A 17,517-nucleotide genomic window follows, 5' to 3' on the forward strand; every position below is an offset into this window, starting at 1 on the left:
TAGCTACCTTGTGTTCACACAGTCAAAGTTTATACTATTGACTTTTTTTTTCGTTTTTGTAATTTTTTTTTCTGAAACAGCTCATATACCTATAGGATTTCATATATTTTCTCCAACAACTTGTATGCATTTAGAATGGTGCATAAAACAAATTTAAAAGTAAAAAAGGGGTTTAAATAATAAATTAGCTCCATGAATAAGTGATCAAGGGCTTAGTGCGTTTCACTATGCACGAGTTCCGCCAGTAGTGGGCACTCGTGAAACGTAAGCAATTCACATCCGAGTTCACTAGTCGGAGGGAAGTAGGCCTAAACAATTGAAGGGCATACAAATTTGGAGTGGAATGCAGCCTATGTAAAATATTTGGTAGTAGCAGGGGCGTAGTTTGTGGGGGGGATGGGGGGGAGGTAACCCCCCCAATATTCAAATCCATCAGTTAACCCCCCCCAATACAACACAATCATATCAACGTTCAACCCCCCCAAAGTTGAAACCAAATCTACGCCCTTGGGTAGTAGGCTACGTCCGAATTTCATTCATACTACCCATATTCATATGAATAGGAAAAAAATGCAGCGCGCAATATGGCGAAATAGTTTTGCCTTCAATAAAGAAGCCAATGGCCGATTGATATAGGGTGCTTCTCAATTCTTATTTGTGCATCCTCGCTTCCTTTCCTCGCGTCTTAGCTCCACCCCTTCAGGATGCGAGGGAAGGACGCAAGGAAAAGATGCGAGGATGGAGGAATTGAATCAAGTGAAATGATATATCCTCGCTCTCTTTAGCGTCACTTCAAAGCGTCATCAGTTGCACTCGAGGAATCTATCCACATGTTGTTAAAGTTTGGTTATTTAAAAAATTATAATATTAATAAAGCAAGATGCCCCGTTGAAATATATGAGGTATAAAGTTTATTTAATCTGTAAAAGTAAAGCATACATTTAAATTATTGTGACAGATATGAAGGGGGAGGAGAATTTATGCCTGCGTCAGGTTTCTTGACGAGAAAGACTTCCGCAAAGGATGCACCGGTGTATCCTCGCTCATGGCTCCTCAGAAAGCCTCCTCACTCCTCGATCTTCGCCTCCTCGCGGTGCAATTAGAGAATTGATATGTCCTTCAAGATGGCTGAGCTCGATCGTTTTCCGGGTCATAGGATGGAGGACGGAGGAGCGAGGAGACGAGGAGGGATATTGAGAAGCACCCAAAGTCACGCGTCAGATGCCGTCTGAGACTCGCGCTTAGGACTGCTCATGCGCATTGGCTGGTCCAGCCTGAAAAATAAACTTTCTACTATATAGTACATACTTTTTAACGGTCACGGTTAGTTCAAATTCAAATGTAATACATACTGAGACAGACATGCGATTTTGGACGCACCGAAAATTATTTTCTGTGAAAAGCGATATACAAATATGCCTACATTTATATTTAATTAAAAATGTCTTCAGGTTTATACATCTAAGTTCACAAATAGTGAGTTAACACATGCTGTTAACTTAAATTTACAGATAATTTTAATAATTTGTTTTGGCTTCAGTATTGACAAAATAAAAGGCCATTTATCATTTGGAAACTACATGTATAATATCATGCTTGCCATTTTTTCTCTCATAGAAATTGATCTTTACGCATGAAAATATGCAGATGTCTTTATACTTTAGGAAAGGGTGCCTCGAGCGCGGATCATCATATTTGGAGTTTGAAAACCACTCATTTAAGTATCTCAGTTCTTGCCATTTCTGCAGTATTCCACAAGGGGGCCTCGTTCTCTTAAATGTAGCTCTCGCATGTAAACTCAACAGATGCTTATGAATGGATATTTTACTGCTTTCTTGAATAACAGACAGTCTCTATTATGGATGACAAAAATGTATATTTCTATGTTTGCTGTGACTCGGAGACACCTGCAGTCAGTTCCTATGGGTTGAGCAGCGAGTAAAGAGAGAGACTCATTCATGGTGTTGTGGGATGATCCTGAATGAGCTGCTTTGTTTCCATACGGAAGTGCCAGGAAAGTGACCCCAGTGGCCTTCCGTCTGATATCTGGCTTTTGCATTCAGTCACAGTCTGATATTCATATCCATAGCATCTCTAAGTTTAGCTTGTATTGTGCTTTCAGTGGCTCTATAGGAATTGCAAAGAAAATGAGTGTACACAAAATTCACAAACCTTAAACTGCACATTAAAAGACGCCCCTTCATTTTGTCATTGTACCGTTATAATATTTTAATGTTCTTTTACATGCACAGTTTGCATTATTAAGACTCGGCAACAGCTTTTGATTTTTTGTGCATGATTTCAGGCCTGTATTGAAGATGGAAACCATTAACAAATCAAACTCAACCAGTGGAATTGAATGGGAAGCTGTGATTTATCCACCGATTCATAATCTCTAACCAGGCTTTACGGATTACATCTGCGGTTTAACCCTTGAGATGCCAGAGAAGGGTCAGTGTTCAGGCATCAATCACAGTATTAATAACAGCTGATGAATTTCAGTTTCAAATTTCATATATATATATATATATATATATATATATATATATATATATATATATATATATATATATAATAGTAGGCAATGTTTGTATATGTTTGTTGTTATATGAAGAGTGTATTGCTTACTTGTATTATGGGCTTTATTTTATTTAAATATTTTTAAATCCATATAAAAATAAAAATGTTAGTTATAAATATTACATATATATTTTTATAGATAGATAGGTATTCACTATTTGTGTTCCAGTGTTTCCAGTACTGTGGCACTGAACGGGTTAAACCAGACACAAGACACTAAATGTGGCTGAGATGTGATTGGTTTGGTCGCTGTGTGTAGATCAAGCAGGATAAAATACCTACAGCCCTTGCAGATGGGGGATGCTGTGTAAACACGGGTGTGTGATGAAGAACAGGCGATGATGATGATGATGATGATGATGATGATGATGATGATGATGTTTCGGAATCAATGAGCAGAAGACAGTCATGCAGCTCAATGAAGGACTAAAGATGCTCAGGAGACGCTCGTGAGATGATGCAGATGGACGCACGTGGATGGGAGAGACTCCAGCATCCTCTCAGGTATTGAACGGTGCAGATGTTGTGAATGTGAGGTGCTTCACATTGATCCGATGTTGCATTGAGGAGATGCTCTGTTTGCATGCAGCACATGGTCTGCGGTGCAAAACAAACACATCTGAGAATGAATTCCGCGACAGTGTGCTGTTGTTTACACGTGCTGTGTGCAGAAATGTTAAGCTTTATTATTTTGCCTGCGTTTTTTTCGGGGGTCTGAATTTGTGAACGATAAAACATTTTTATTCTGTGTACACACACTAATGCTAATTTTTTTTAAATATATATATTGATATTTATTTTTAAGCATTCTTATAATGTTGTATAAGATCGTCCCAAAGATCTCAGTGCGGTTGACACAGTGTTTGGAGATGTAAGTGTCCTCGCCCCAGATTCACGCGCAGGATCAGGTACATTAATCGGGTCACACATGCACCTCAGCGCGTTAATTGTTGTGTTAATTCGTCGTAGTTGTGTCTGCTTGTTATGTTAGTGTACTGGAGTGAAAGTGTAACTTGATGTATGCAGTGTTTGGACATGGAAACGCGTGGGAATGTTCCGTTTCTCCTGTGCGGAGACTTTGGGCGTGTTCAATTTTCATCCGCACTTACTTTTCAGCGTTAATGTTTATTACGGCAGACCCTGGTTATTAAACTTCTGCTAAGAACTTTATCTTATATAAAATTTTTCAGTCGTAGGTGTACTATACATTTTTTGGGGAAATACAAATATATATTCAGTTTTGGAAAAAATGTGGTAAACTATTATATTATTTTGCTCCCTTGCAAGCACTACTGTTTGGGCCTGGAAATATAATTTTAAACTGAATTCCCATCTGTGAGTTTAAAGTTACTCACTGAAACTGAAAGTGAACACATTTGCAAGCATTTGCACATATTTGTGAAAATGTCTGGAGGCTGTTTTGCTCAAATGTTCTGTATCATTGATAACCCAGTTAAAAGTTTTCAGAAATCTGAAACTAAAAACTGAAATGTATTTATGAAACATGCAACTAGACCTTATGTTTCTTCTAGATATTTTTCTGCACTTTTATAACCTTCCATGCTGCTATAACATAAATATTTGAAGTCTCTCTCTCTCAGATCTGTAAAACACTGTCATGTGAAAGCAATAATATCACTAAACGTCTAATACGTTATGACTCACTCCTCAGCTTGAGGAGCCAAAATCTTAGCCCATTATCCTCTTTACAGATCATAAGTGTAATCACAGGATTACGCTGAATGGGAGAGAAAGAGCAGCTCTGAATTGTGCAAACTGGGTTATGCCGCTGTAGGGGTGAAAGGGTCTCCCTGAATATAATTCTGCTAACCTATATTAAAAAGAGCGCTCAGCACTAATCTATCTCTTTCTGGCCTTATGAAAGGGTGTTTGTGGATTTGTGCAGTTGGCGAACCCATTATGTGGGCCAAACACGTGGGCGAGGTCTGGCAGTGGTCCGGAGGAACCTGCGCTTCTGCGTTTTTAGCTGCTGCTCTGTTTTATGTTAGGATTGGTGTATGTTTGGCTACTATTAGGAAATCTAGAGCAGAGGATGCTGGAAACTTTGAAGGACAGGTGGATTTGTAAAAATGGGGCATTTATATTAGGCAATATGGGATGTAAGAGGCCAGCTGAGGATAGGATAGGAGAAGGACAAGAATAGACTAGATTCTTATATTCTCTGAAGAAAAAGTTGATGCTTGCCTGTGCAAATTTTTCAGGCGCAATGCTAACTTGTTCTGGGTGGTTGCCAGATTGTTGCCATGCCATTGATAGAGTGTTATGGGTGGTCGCCAGGGTGTTGCCATGTCATTGATAGTGTTCTGAGTGACTGCAGTGTTGCCATGCTATTGATAGTGTTCTGGATGGTTGCCAGGGTGTTGCCATGCCATTGATAGTGTTCTGGGTGGTTTCCAGGGTGTTGCCATGCCATTGATATTGTTCTGAGTGGTTGCTAGGGTGTTGCTATGCCATTGATAGTGTTCTGAGTGGTTGCTAGGGTGTTGCTATGCCATTGATAGTATTCTGGGTGGTTGCCAGGGTGTTGTCATGCCATTGATAGTGTTCTGAGTGGTTGCCAGGGTGTTGCCATGCCATTGATAGTGTTCTGAGTGGTTGCCAGGGTGTTGCCATGCTATTGATAGTATTCTGGGTGGTTGCCACCAGGGTGTTGCCATGCCATTGATAGTGTTCTGGGTGGTTACAGTGTTGCCATGCCATTGATAGTGTTCTAGGTGGTTCCCAGGGTGTTGTCATGCCATTAATTGTGTTACCAGTGTGTTGCCATGACATTGATAGTGTTCTGAATGGTTGCCAGGGTGTTGGCATGCCATTGATAGTGTTCTGGATGGTTGCTAGGGTGTTTCCATGCCATTGATAGTATTCTGGATGGTTGCCAGGGTATTGTCATGCCATTGATAGTGTTCTGGTTGGTTGCCAGGGTGTTGCCATGCCATTGATAGTGTTCTGAGTGGTTGCCAGGGTGTTGCCATGCTATTGATAGTATTCTGGGTGGTTGCCACCAGGGTGTTGCCATGCCATTGGTAGTATTCTGGATGGTTGCCAGGGTATTGCCATGCCATTGATAGTGTTCTGGGTGGTTGCCAGGGTGTTGCCATGCCATTGATAGTGTTCTAAATGGTTTCCAGGGTGTTGCCGTGCCATTAATAGTGTCCCAGGTGGTAGCTAGGGTGTTCTGGTATGATTCCCAGTGCACTGAAAAAAATTGGTGTAGGAAAAATGTGGTGTTTCAAGTAATTGGTGTTTACTTTAAAACAATTTTCACTCAGAAATTGCTAGTAAATTTCACAATTAATTACAAAGTAAAACATTGAATAAAACATAAAGTAGAAACAATGAAATAGTATTTTTTTTTTGTACGTTATACTCCAATAATCTTTATTTTATTCACATCTTCGAAAAAGTAGTTGATGCTTGCCCATGCAAATCTCTCAGGCTTAATGCTAACATGTTCTGGTCGGTTGCCAGGGTGTTGCTATGCTGTTGCTAGAGTGTTCTGTGTGCTTGCTAGATGGTTGTTAAATGTTCTGGGGCCAGTTGCATAAACATAGCCATTATGTTAAGACTGTGACTTAAGAGCTATGACCAACTAGCACTTAGTTAGGGATAATCAGTCTAACTTTCCGGTATCAAATAAGACCAATCTACGTTTTTGCGAAGAGCAACAGGTTCAGGAATATTGTTGCTTGCCTTAAAGTATAAAGGAAACGGAACAAAGGGGATATAGACAGATAAAAAAAAAAAAGTTAAAAGTAGAGATCAGAGGTGAGGAGAGAAAGAGTTTGTGTGTGGAGTATAATTGGAGCAGTCTTTAACCTCACATTGTCTAATTAGACATTCAGAGCAGAGCGGCCCGTACCACTGGAGGCTCAGGGAATATTTTCAACTGAGTCTAAATCAAAGTCGCCTCTATCCCCGTCTCATCCCTTTCCCAGCCAACACACGGGTCAGGATGTGCTATAGGAAAGAATGTGGGTTGCTTTGTGCATAATAAAGAGTTTCTTAAAGCGAAGATGCGTAGCCTAGCACTAACTACAAGGGCGCGCGCAAGGACTTTACCCCACAGCCAGAGTGGAGCCACGATAGATGCGTAACGTTCACCCGCTCAAGAGGTTTGTTGGAGATAAGGGCGTGCAGTGGCTTTGGCAGTGTCAGTGCCAGGGTGTCAGTGACAGAGCTGGGTCAACACTCGGTCTGCGTCTCGTGCTCTCGGCTCAGTTTAATGAGTTTGTAATCACTCTCATGTCAGAAGGATGCTTATGCCCTGGAGGGTTGGACTGTGTTGGCACAGAAGGAGCGCTGGAATTCATTCTGCTGAGACTCACGCTGTGCTGCTGCGCTGTTATTGAAATATGAAGGCTTATGAGCGATCTGGATCTGAAAAGAAAAGAACACATAAACCCCACAAAGGTTATGAAGTGAATTACACAAATATTTGCCATACTTTCTAAAGAACAATAAATACACCTTTAGTCTCCCGTGTGCGTGTGAGAGAGAGAGAGAAAGAGAGAGAGAGGTATGGTAATCTGAACCAGCTCTACAGGGAATCGGACAGTATGAAAACAGGTCACGCTGATCCAGGAAACCTCATACAGAAAGTAAATTATTGGTTAGAGATAGAAGAGATCTGCTTCTCTATTCATAATTCCAGTTGTTCACATGATGGAAGATGTTGTTTTTAAACAAGAAAATGATGAAAACTCGCAAATCTTTGTGATAAAGTTCACAACGTGGTCATGGTGGATTCATTCATTCATTCTACCTTTATTTATTTATTTAAACGAGCCTTCTTCCTATATATATATATATGTGCTGTCAAATCGATTAATCGTGATTAATCACATCTACGCATCTTACAGTTTGTAAATATGTGCGTATATATATATATATATATATATATATATATATATATATATATATATATATATATATATATATATATAAAATCTTTTATTGTAGTGGTTTGTTCAAGAAAGAAAGTCATACAGGTTCTGAATATTGTGGGGATGATGAGTAAATAATTACAAAATTTCCATTTTTAGATGAACTGTCCCTTTAAAATGAATGCAAACAAGGCTGCGAGGGGTAGCAGTAGTACTGTCTGTTCAAACGGTTTTACTCTTGTGTATGTTTGATGTTGACTGTTCAGCCAGCAAAACGTTGAAAGTGTCTTTGAATGAACCAGCCTTGTTTTCATTCACATCAAATTAAATATGATGGCAACACTGTGGAGATCAAGAGATAAAGTTAATATTTACAGTAGGCTAACTAAATCCCAATCAACAGATTTAAAACATATTTGCTGATATTAAGTGATCATATTAATCTTTTAAACTGCCGTGATGACCTTCACACCTCCTAAATAAGTCAAACGGATTCACACAGACAAATGGTATCCTCTTAGAGACTGTGATAACATACATGAATATCAATGCTGTGAGATTAATTTTTAATGAGTTTGGTGTAAAATCACTTGCCTTGACTTACTTGCATGTATATTCAGCCTTGTTAGCTGATGAGTGCATTATTTCCCTGTAGGCCAGATCAGAGTTTTCTTCTGAAAGAAGACCTCTGTTATCTCCTCTAGACAATAGGAGATCTCAGTATTGCCTTAAATATTTAGCATTAAATTATTTCAAGACCAAATCTCTGAGCCATTTCTACCCACATTTATTTTATAATTATGTACTATTACTGTAGGTCTACAACTGTGTCTAAGGAAGTTTATGAGAAACATTTGAAACTGTTACTGAGAACTACAGTCTCCTGAGCAACCTTTGAGCAATGAAATTGTCCTCTGGGTTATTTTGATCAATGCATCATGAATCTTTCTTTGTTCTTAACTTTAAGAATAATGTTTCAATTAATATTTGGCTGCAGGTTTACTTTTAATAAGGTGAGAAGCATTTTTTTTCCACTGTCAATAATCTGGTGTGAAATACTAGAGACAAAACCCCTTTGCAGGCTCTGTTGTCTAAATGCTGTTTTAGGGGATCAGCTGATGGATGTGTGTGGTATAGAGTTTAAAAGATTAGTGGCTTTCAAAGGCTTTTCCCACGTCCTCTAGCGCATTAACTCCTGAAGGACAGTGCTGTGCCTCAAAACCTGCCACTTAACTATGTCTGTTTGGGTTACTGGAGGTTTGCAGCTGTGACTCTACACCCCTCCATTAGCTAAAGCTTGCTGAACTTCTTTACAGATGAGTGTGAAACACCTGAATGCACAGCCATTATAACTGTATATAATTACATTTATATAGAAATATCTATGAGCATTTTAGTGCAGGGTATTCAGCTAATTAACACACACACACACACACACACACACACACATATGATGGATAGATGGATAAATTGAATGATAGATAGATAGATAGATAGATAGATAGATAGATAGATAGATAGATAGATAGATAGATAGAACAATGGAACGCTAGATAAATCAAAGATGAAACGATCAATAGATATATAGATAGATAGATAGATAGGTAGATAGATGCATAGATAGATAGATGGAACAATGAACACTAGATAGATAGATAGAACAATGGAACGATAGATAGATAGATGCATAGATAGATGGATATATAAATGGAACAATGGAACACTAGATAAATCGATAGATGAAACGATAGATAGATAGATAGATAGATAGATAGATAGATAGATAGATAGATGAAAAGATAGATAGATGGAACAATGGAACGCTAGATAAATCAATAGATTAAACAATAGATAGATAGATAGATAGATGGAACAATGGAACGCTAGATAAATCGATAGATGAAACAATAGATAGATAGATAGATAGGACAATGGAATGCTAGATAGATAGATAGATAGATAGATAGATTGATTGATTGATTGATTGATTGATTGATTGATTGATTGATTGATTGATTGATTGATGGAACAATGGAACGCTAGATAAATCGATAGATGAAACAATAGATAGATAGATAGATAGATAGATAGATAGATAGATAGATAGGACAATGGAACGCTAGATAGCTAGATAGATAGATTGATAGATTGATTGATTGATTGATTGATTGATGGAACAATGGAACGCTAGATAAATCGATAGATGAAACAATAGATAGATAGATAGATAGATAGATAGATAGATAGATAGATAGATAGATAGGACAATGGAACGCTAGATAGCTAGATAGATAGATAGATAGATAGATAGATAGATAGATAGATGGAACAATAGATAGATAGATAGAACAATGGAATGCTAGATAGATAGATAGATAGATAGATAGATAGATAGATAGATAGATAGATAGATAGATAGATAGATAGATAGATATTACAAACATTTAAACATTCACAAATCACAGTTCATGTTTAATTGAGTATTGAATAATGCACAGTATCATGCATGTAATGTGCAGGTCAACATGGTTTATGTTCCTTTTAAATTCATCTATTTTTCACCCAAAGGACAACAAGAGTCCCTCCAGAGTAATCCTCTGACTGATGGGCGTGTTGGACACAAACTGACTCCTGCAGCTCTCCTGAAAGCCTCATGGGATAGAAAGAAGGGCAGTGTTCAAAGAAATCAGCCGAGTGAGGCAAATTGAGGAGACAGTTTGGAAGGCAGTGTGGCCAATGGCTACGACGGCTCAGGCGAATTTAAAGTGACCTGTCCGAACTCTAAAAGGAGGTGAACGTTTCGTGAAAGGACATCCTCAAACATTCGAGCACATTCCCTGAGTAAATTCACTTTGCAAGGTTGGCATTTTTTTTAGGGCCCATTGCTATGGCGAACATGAATTTGACCCCGTCGGTTCAGTGCAGACATCTGGATGAAAGTCAGTCACCCAAACATGACGGTGACGGCCCAGATCCGCCCTCCCTGTGCCAGCACCCCAGGGGTGAAAGGTTATTGGCTGCGCAGTCAGAGCTGCCAGCCTGCGATATGCCACTATTTTTAGTAGGGGATTTTTCACGTTGTTGCCATGCAGCGGTTGGACTCCCGATCACTCTCAGCTCAATGTGTTGCTCCTGCTCATTGTGCAGTTTAGCTCGCTGAGCGTCGCGGCGCTGTGATGTCGAACTGTGACGGATCTCTAGGCTTCACTCGAGCAGAAAAATGTAGGTCATGTTATAAAGCAAACACCTAGAGAGGCAGACAGAGCGCGAGAGAGACTGCATGGCTATAAGGCATTAAAACCTACTCCAGCATGCACATTTTAAAGATGTTTCCTAACTTGCCGTTGGCTGCCTCGAAGAGGAGCCTCCGCAGCCAGCCAGTGAACGATCGGGAGCAGGACGGTGGGTGTGACTGTAGCGGGGCAAGAAAACCTCACAAAAGCGATGCAGTGGTGTCAAGGACAGGCTGCCTGCTAGAGAAGGAATGAGCACTGTTATAAAGCACTCAGAAAATGGAAAGTGTAAAACAAAGCATCCCTGGGCCTCCAGATACAAAGAGATGCAGTTATGTGTTCATCACGTGCTCTGACTTGGATAACCCTGTCCTTGCATCCTCCGTTTGCAGAATGTGTTAAAGTGTTATATTCTGCAGTGTGACCTGAGCTTGAACTCAAACGTTTTTGCAAACATGAGCTTTTCAGTCCTGAATACTCCGGTAATTTAGATAGATAGATAGATACAGTACAAGTACACATTTATGTATACTATTTATCTATATTCTTTTTATACTATTTTTGTGATACTACACCCAACTATTAGCTAAAGCAAACTGAAGTTCTCTACAGATTACTCAGGTCATTTACATATAATTAATTAAAGTAAAATATAATATTTAACATATAATTATATTGTGTGTGTGTATATATATATATATATATATATATATATATATATATATATATATATATATATATATATATATATATGCATGTGTGTGTGTGTGTGTGTGTATACTGCATATTATATATATATATATATATATATATATATATATATATATATATATATATATATATATATATATATATATGTACAAACCCGATTCCAAAAAAGCTGGGACACTGTACAAATTGTGAATAAAAAAGGAATGCAATAATTTACAAATCTCATAAACTTATATTTTATTCACAATGGAATATAGATAACATATCAAATGTTGAAAGTGAGACATTTTGAAATATCATGCCAAATATTGGCTCATTTTGACAAAAAAAGTTGGGACAGGTAGCAATAAGAGGCCGGAAAAGTTAAATATACATATAAGGAACAGCTGGAGGACCAATTTGCAACTTATTAGGTCAATTGGCAACATGATTGGGTATAAAAAGAGCCTCTCAGAGTGGCAGTGTCTCTCAGAAGTCAAGAGGATCACCAATTCCCCCAATGCTGCAGCGAAAAACTAGTGGAGCAATATCAGAGAGGAGTTTCTCAGAGAAAAATTGCAAAGAGTTTGAAGTTATCATCATCTACAGTGCATAATATGCAAAGATTCAGAGAATCTGGAACAATCTCTGTGCGTAAGGGTCAAGGCCGGAAAACCATACTGGATGCCCGTGAACTTCGGGCCCTTAGACGGCACTGCATCACATACAGGAATGCTACTGTAATGGAAATCACAACATGGGCTCAGGAATATTTCTAGAAAAAATTGCCGGTGAACACAATCCACCGTGCCATTCGCCGTTGCCGGCTAAAACTCTATAGGTCAAAAAAGAAGCCATATCTAAACATGATCCAGAAGCGCAGGCATTTTCTCTGGGCCAAGGCTCATTTAAAATGGACTGTGGCAAAGTGGAAAACTGTTCTGTGATCAGACGAATCAAAATTTGAAGTTCTTTTTGGAAAACTGGGACGCCATGTCATCCGGACTAAAGAGGACAAGGACAACCCAAGTTGTTATCAGCGCTCAGTTCAGAAGCCTGCATCTCTGATGGTATGGGGTTGCATGAGTGCGTGTGGCATGAGCAGCTTACACATCTAGAAAGGCACCATCAATGCTGAAAGGTATATCCAAGTTTTAGAACAACATATGCTCCCATCCAGACGTCGTCTCTTTCAGGGAAGACCTTGCATTTTCCAACATGACAATGCCAGACCACATACTGCATCAATTACAACATCATGGCTGCGTAGAAGAAGGATCCGGGTACTGAAATGGCCAGCCTGCAGTCCAGATCTTTCACCCATAGAAAACATTTGGCGCATCATAAAGAGGAAGATGCGACAAAGAAGACCTAAGACAGTTGAGCAACTAGAAGCCTGTATTAGACAAGAATGGGACAACATTCCTATTCCTAAACTTGAGCAAATTGTCTCCTCAGTCCCCAGACGTTTGCAGACTGTTATAAAAAGAAGAGGGGATGCCACACAGTGGTAAACATGGCCTTGTCCCAACTTTTTTGAGATGTGTTGATGCCATGAAATTAAAAATCCACTTATTTGTCCCTTAAAATGATACATTTTCTCAGTTTAAACATTTGATATGTCATCTATATTGTATTCTGAATAAAATATTGAAATTTGAAACTTCCACATCATTGCATTCTGTTTTTATTCACAATTTGTACAGTGTCCCAACTTTTTTGGAATCGGGTTTGTATATATATATTAGAATGTCTGATAAATATATTTGCAATTTGATAAATTTGAAATTTATAATATATTTATTAATATATATATATATATAAATAATTGATATATTTAAAAAATAAATTTTCAATTTGATATATATGTGTGTGTGTGTGTGTGTGCATACTAATTTTAATTTCTAATTTATTATATTTTTTATTGTTTATTATTTTTTATGTTTTTTATGTTTTACAGCTGTCTGTTGTTGTGAATTTTTGCTGTGAATTGCTCTAATTTTGCTGCATAACAATCATACTTACCTTTAATTATTATGACAAATTAATTGAATTCTTTTCTCTAGCTGTAGCATGTTGCTGTAAAAGATTAATTATAAGCAATTAATTTCTCTTGGCACGTGTAGTGTAGACTGTGGAGATTTGTTGTTGCTGTGTGAATTAGTCTTAGCGTGAAGACAGGTGGTGATCTATTTTTAAAATGCCCTTCTGAGCATGTTCTGATTTTAGGACTGTTCACACCTTTATGAAGTGCTGCAGTCAGGTTGTTGTAATTCTTCTCCTTGCCACAGGTGGCGCACTTGCACATCTAACCCCAGTTGCACACAAACAAACACATTTGACTTGACTGGGCACTTTGAGAGTTTTTAGTTTATCTCCGGTGCAACAAAACAATAAATAGGATTTACTAGCATATTCCCAGATCTTAAATATATGTTATAGTCTATACCACAAATATTAGGGGTGAGAATCAGCAGCAGTCTGGCGATACAATATATTGATATGTGGGTCACGATATCGTAATATTGTTTAAAAAAATGAATTTGAAACTCTATTTCGATATTGCAGTAATTTTTTACTCCATTGTTTCAGGTTTACCTGCTCTAAACTACAATGCTTAGTGCAATTATATTATATTTTAGCTTACTTTTATTGTTTGGGTTTTTATTTTGGTCACATTATTTTTAAATATTTTATTCATATATATAAAATAATAAATTGTATATTTTTATATAAATTTTTTATTTTGTTATATTTTTCATACTATATTTTTAAGTATTTTTTTTATATGTTTTAATATATATAATTTCTTTTCCCCTCCATTTTCGGTGCTGTGACCTACCTTGAGTTTTTACTGCACTGCAGCACATCATTCTGTCTTTGGCTGTAGTTTATTATGCCTGTATTTCAGGAGGTTGCTTATATAGGCTTCTATAATCTGTCCAATCTTGGCAGGTGTAATATTCCATGTATCCATCACACTGTGAAAAGCTTTACACCACATTATCGAAATCTGTCCTACCTTGTGTTTTGGACACACTCCGGTGACATCCTAACAACATACAGCTGACCTGGCAATATTGCTCATTGTGATTAGTACATCTTATATCTAATCATTCAGTTACATAATTGTGTCATTTATACACTCTTTGATACCAAACCACAAACATAAGGTTTTATTATTGATGCTTACTAAAGTATTTCTTCTGAGACCTTATGCAGTTCATTCATAAATACGTAAGATCGCTGTGGAAATACAAAGTCAAAAGACAATGAGCGCAGCACTGGAAGGGGGCGGGGCTACATAAGGTCTGCAAAACAAGCCTTTTATTGCATTTGTTGTTAGTCTACCTTGATGGCTTAGGATTTGTCAACTGATATCTTAAGTTATTCGCTCTTATATAATCACCAGTGCTGTTGATATTAGCTGCATGCATGTGTTCCCCCTGCTGATGCCCACAGAGCTCTTCTGAAGACTGAGAGCTACAGGTCTTGACATGTTAAAAGAGTGGTGAAGTGTTTGGGTTATTTTTCAGAGGTTATCTCAGCTTCCCTCATGAGCCGCAGCTGTTCATCCACTCTGAAGCACACAAACACAAGCAGATTGGGATTAAAGCACGTGGGTTTGGCCATTTCATCTCATCAAAGTGCATAAGAGCCGTATGACACAGCTAACGTCTCGTCTTCTAATAGTCCAGCGGTGACTCATGAAAGCCAGATCCTGTTGAAACACCTCCCAATAACCGTTACCTTTGTGAAGCCTTGTGCTGGTTGTTTCCAAACATTAGACCAAAGGACCAAGAATAACTGTAACAATAATTGGCTATATTAGCATCCACACCAACGCATGATAATGTTATGTTTATTATCAGAGCACACTGCGGTTATGTCATTTAAATCAACAGTATAATAGTATATCTTGTTTAATAAAATAATCATGAACACGCTTTGTAGCGCAAAAAGTTTTACTGGTTGCACATCAGACGAGAATAACCAGAATATGGGGGCTCATATGAATGAAACCAATTAGGTTAAATATTTCAAGAGGGTTACTAATGGTTATGTTTAGGGTTAGGGGTTGGTTAGGCGAATATATCTATTAAAGGTGCCCTAGAATTAAAAATTGAATTTACCTTGGCATAGTTGAATAACAAGAGTTCATTACATGGAAATGACATACAGTGAGTCTCAAACTCCATTGTTTCCTCCTTCTTATATAAATCTCATTTGTTTAAAAGACCTCCGAAGAACAGGAGAATCTCAACATAACACCGACTGTTACGCAACAGTCGGGATCATTAATATGTATGACCCCAATATTTGCATATGCCAGCTCATGTTCAAGGCATTACACAAGGGCAGAACGTCTGGATCTGTGCACAGCTGAATCAACAGACTAGGTAAGCAAGCAAGAACAATAGCGAAAAATGGCAGGCGGAGCAATAATAACTGACATGATCCATGATATCATGATATTTTTAGTGATATTTGTAAATTGTCTTTCTAAATGTTTCATTAGCATGTTGCTAATGTACTGTTAAATGTGGTTAAAGTTACCATTGTTTATTACTATATTCACGGAGACAAGAGCCGTTGTCATTTTCATTTTTAAACACTTGCAGTCTGTATAATGCATAAACACGTCTTCATTCTTTATAAATCTCTCCAACAGTGTGTAATGTTAGCTTTAGCCACGGAGCATACTATCAAACTCATTCAGAATCAAATGTAAACATCCAAATAAATACCATACTTACGCGATTAGATGTTGCATGATGAACACTTTGTAAAGATCCATTTTGAGGGTTATATTTATGCTGTTTAAGGCAAGCGCGAACTCCGGGGGCGGGGAGCATGAGAATTTAAAGGGGCCGCAGCCTGAATCTGCGCATATTTAATGATGCCCCAAAATAGGCAGTTAAAAAAATGAATAAAAAAAAATCTATGGGGTATTTTGAGCTGAAACTTCACAGACACATTCAGGGGACACCTTAGACTTATATTACATCTTCTGAAAACACATTCTACGACACCTTTAAATTTATATGATTAAAACAGAAAATCCACAGACTGGGAATTATGCGTTTTTACGGCAACACTATGAATGGCTAAATGAATCTGCATCAGTCAGGTCAAATGGTACAGCGGTCACATGGTGCATGTAGGAGCTCTCAGAAAATTCCCAGCTTACAAGTTGTAATTTCAAGGTCTACGAGGATGTGAACGCTTTTTACAAGTTAAAATTCCATAATTACGACATGGTGTGTCGTAATGGTTTATCATCTGGAAAAAAAAATCTAAAGTGTTTCCAATGATATCATTCATCTGTGCCGTTATCGTTATTGTGTGGTTTCAGAGAAATGTCAAAACAATTAGTTTTCTGTTGGTACTCGTGGTGAATTTGCATGACCCGCTTGAACATGAGCGAAATTTATGTGGGGAACTTTTTCGCCGTCACTTGACTGGAGCGGTAAATATGACTGCACCTTTATAGGCCCTAGCTGTCCCAAATGGCACACTTCATATGCACTTACGGTCTTTTGGACTGACAATGGCCATCACGTATGCGTCCAGAAGACTGTAGGGTGTCCCATTTGTCATTTAAACTTACCCCGTCCGTGTGCAGCCCAATTTTTGAGACCGTGCAGATGGTGCGCATACAACAGCGCAAGTGCGTGTGACTTGAGCACCTTTTAAAGTCCCCCTGTGGTCAAAATCAAATTTTAATATTTATATGTCTATGTGGTGTTTTTAATATGCTTTAAGACAAGTGCAAAATTATGTAAATTTGGTTTGAAATAGCTGGTGTTTCTGATGTCACAAACTACCTTATAATGTGCCATGTCAATGTGCCGGCAGGCTTTAGCATATCATTAACATCAGTGTTGCCAAGTCGGCGGTTTTCCCGGGGAATTGGGCTACTTTATCACCGCCACGGGTTGTTTTTCATGTTCAAAGGTTGAAGCAACCCCAAATAACATGATATTTAGCCCCTGGAATGCAATTTTAACCAGGGGGAACCCAGCCAAAAAGTGAATTTTACCCCGCGGAATGCAATTTTTACCAGGGGGACCCCTGAAATGCGATTAGGCTAGTTTTAGGCTAGTTTT

General features: G+C 38.2%; 1 protein-coding gene across 1 annotated transcript in view; it reads left to right on the top strand.

The window, feature by feature from the left end:
* The first annotated feature begins 2,854 nt into the window (after window positions 1-2,854).
* ccdc120a (coiled-coil domain containing 120a) overlaps window positions 2,855-17,517 on the top strand; it is a 60,696-nt gene continuing 46,033 nt past the window's right edge. Inside the window, exon 1 of the mRNA XM_048209782.1 lies at window positions 2,855-3,084. The gene's annotated coding sequence lies outside the window, so the exon portion shown is untranslated. The remainder of the gene's footprint in view (window positions 3,085-17,517) is intronic.

This window comes from Megalobrama amblycephala, linkage group LG12 (assembly GCF_018812025.1).
Source record: "Megalobrama amblycephala isolate DHTTF-2021 linkage group LG12, ASM1881202v1, whole genome shotgun sequence".
NCBI lineage: Eukaryota > Metazoa > Chordata > Actinopteri > Cypriniformes > Xenocyprididae > Megalobrama > Megalobrama amblycephala.